The following is a 3,239-nucleotide window of genomic DNA, read 5'->3' on the forward strand; positions in this document are numbered from 1 at the left end:
CGCGGGCGATAGAGGCCCAGTGTTTGAAAGATGTAATTATTGAGTGACTGTATCGAGTTTTATGATATGGACCTTATGCTTTACAATGCGGTCGTATGATTTTATTTTAGCATGGATTAATTTTGACTCCTGTGTGGTTGTACGTTCGTTCTGAAAGATACTAGTCGGCGGCTTCGGTGCCGCGAGTGAATATCACGAGGGTTGTTTTATTTCCGCACTGTTTCCCTTAGCCAACGTCTTGGAACCCAGAGGCGGTATTGTGTGGGCAAAACTAGGCAATCGGACTATTCGATTTTATTGCTTTCACTTAGCCATTAGGAGCTTGATTGTGGGGGCTAGTGAGTAACCTCCGGTGGCTTGTGACGTACTTGGGGGCCAATACTTGTCCTTTCCAATCACATGGTTTGTGTTAAGAAGAACCCTTCATGTGACGTGGTGAAATCGCTAACGATTTTTAGTGTCAAACCTTGTCACCGGATCACTGACCAGTTCACGCTTACTATGATTGTCAGCTTTTGTCTTTCTCCTCCTGAGGTGCTTTACTGGGCTGGCCAGAAGCACAATCGCAGGGGTTCTCCCTTTACCCTCTTAGACGGACGTGCGAAACATAAGGGCTAAACACAAGAGGCAGGCAACCCAACTATAGACCCAAGACATAGTTCGGAACTGATGCATATAGAGCAATATCTGAGATGCTGAACACTCCGCGGGAAGCGGTGTCGGACTTGGTATGAGGAGCTGATGACGAATCAAGATCCTAGAGGTTGAATTATATCACCATGTCGGGCTGTTCGAAGAGCGAGAGGGGGATCGGGAAGGAAGGAGACAATCGCAAGATGCGGATATCCAAATACCATAAAAGGGTGTTTATTATTTTTTCATAGGCTCAAGACGTCTAACCATACAATTCGAACTGCCAAGACATTTATTGAAAAAGAAAGAAATTTTTTACAGAGTAAAGGTTTACGCAGGGCCTTGATGCGTGAGTCGAAGCCTCAACTGTGCCCTACTACACGTCTACGCCTTTTGCTTCTGAGAGGTGGACCTTCAATGAAACCTTGAGGGGCGAGGATCCTGCCGATGAAGCTTTATGATTGGGGGGGCGGAATTGGCCCCCGGGTCGTCCGAAGACAAGGTGACTCCGAAGTTTGGGTTAGACGAACACATGTTTCAGATTTATTGATATATGCCTCACGACTGCCCATGGTATTTTGAGTGCAAAATTGTGCTGACGAGGCACATGGAGCGCGAAGAATGTGGGCATGTCGTGGGGCACGCATCCCTATTTGCGGGTTCCCACGACGGGGAGCAAGTCCGGGCCCATTTACTATTGTTGTCAGCCTGTACGGCAGGCCGGTAATGGGACCTGTGTGGACCGGTTTGGTTTTCGGCCGCTAGGGCCGTAGTGTACTCTTCGGTCCGAAGTGAGCGTTCTGTATTGCCATCGATAGTTATGACGCCCGAAGGACTAGGCATCTTAAACTTGAGGTACGAGTAATGCGTGACGACATTGAATTTAGCGAACGCTGTACGGCCAAGGAGGGCGTGATAGCCGCTGCAAAAAGGTGCAACATCGAAGATCAAGTCCTCGCTTTAGAAGTTGTCTGCAGAGCCGAACACTACTTCAAGCGTCATAGTGCCTGCGCAGTGGGCCTCCACTCCCGGAATGACCCCCTTGAAGGTGGTGTTACTGAGTTTGATCCTTGACGGGTTGATCCCCATCTTTCTCATAGTGTCTTCGTATATGAGGCTGAGGCTACTGTGCCCATCAATTAGGACTCTAGTGAGGTGGAATCCGTCAATGATGGGGTTGAGTACCAAGGCTGCGTATCCTCCATGGAGTATGTTGGTCGGGTGATCCCTGCGATTGAAAGTGATCGGGTAGGCCGACCACGGGTTGAACTTTGGCACTATGGGCTCGACAGAATATATGTCTCACAGCGCTCGCTTCTTCTCCTTCTTTGGTATGTGGGTTGCATAGATCATGTTAACCTTCTTTACCTCGGAAGGGAAGGGCTTCTGACCTCCACTATTCGGCCTGCGGGGCTTGTCATCATGCTCGCTCCGTGGGCTTTTTCCTGAGTCTTCGCCTCCTGCTTTATCACCGAACAATTACAATTGGAGTGGTTGGCAGGCTTCTCCGGCGTGCCGTGGATCTGGCAAGTCCTGTCCAGAATTGCATCTAGTCTGGATGGGCCATCGCCATTGCCTTTAGGGGCTTCCTTTCAGGGTCTGGACTTCGTGTTTCTGAACCCGACATTTACTGCCGTATCCTTGCCTTCATCGTCATTGTGGTGATGTTTACTCTTGCTATGTCACGGCTTTCCATTAGAGTCCCGAACCTCAGAGGTACCGGGTGTGTCGGGGTTGGTATTTTTGAGCGAGCCAACTGTCTTCGCCCGCGCAAAAGTCAGTCATGAGAGAAGTAAGGGCTGCCATAGTTATTGGTTTATCCTGGCCGAGCTGTCTTATGAGCCATTCATCCTTGATGCTATGCTGGAAAGAGGCCAAGGCTTCAGCATCCGGGAAGTCGACAATTTGGTTCTTATTGGTTAGGAATTGGTTCCAAAGCTGCCGGACAGATTCTCCGGGCTGTTGTGTGATGCGGTTCAGGTCGTCCGCGTCCAGAGGCCGGACATAGGTGCCCTGAAAGTTCACTCAAAAAGCGTCCTCGAGCTCTTCCCAACAACCTATGGAGTCTTCGGGAAGGCTATTCAACCAGTGTCGAGCTAGTCCCTTAAGCTTTAGTGGCAAATATTTAATGGCGTGGAGGTCATCTCCTCACGCCATGTGAATGTGGAGGAGGAAATCCACTATCCATACGGCTGGGTCTGTAGTTCCATCGTATGGTTCGATGTTCACATGCTTGAAGCCTTCTGGGAATTGCTGTTGCATTACCCTCTCTATGAAGCACAGGGGGTGTGCGGCGCCCCGAACTTGGGCTACATTGTGTCAGAGGTTTTCGGACATCTGAGTCTGTTCCTGTTCCCGGACACTATCGTTTTGGTTTGGCCAATCGTGATATCCTTCCCGTTGAGTGGGTAGATCTTTTCTGGGTCCATAGGTGGACCTAGTACAGACTCCTCGAGCGTCTAGGTTATGGCGGATGTCGTACTTGTATGTGGGCCGCACTTGATCCTTGCCATAAGGCGAGGTGGAGCGGCGGGGTGCTCGGCCTTGTCAGCTTCTTTGTCCCGCCCTCTAGGGGGCGGTCGGGTTGTTCGGCGCGTGTATATGTC

Source organism: Triticum aestivum, chromosome 3A (genome assembly GCF_018294505.1).
Source record: "Triticum aestivum cultivar Chinese Spring chromosome 3A, IWGSC CS RefSeq v2.1, whole genome shotgun sequence".
NCBI lineage: Eukaryota > Viridiplantae > Streptophyta > Magnoliopsida > Poales > Poaceae > Triticum > Triticum aestivum.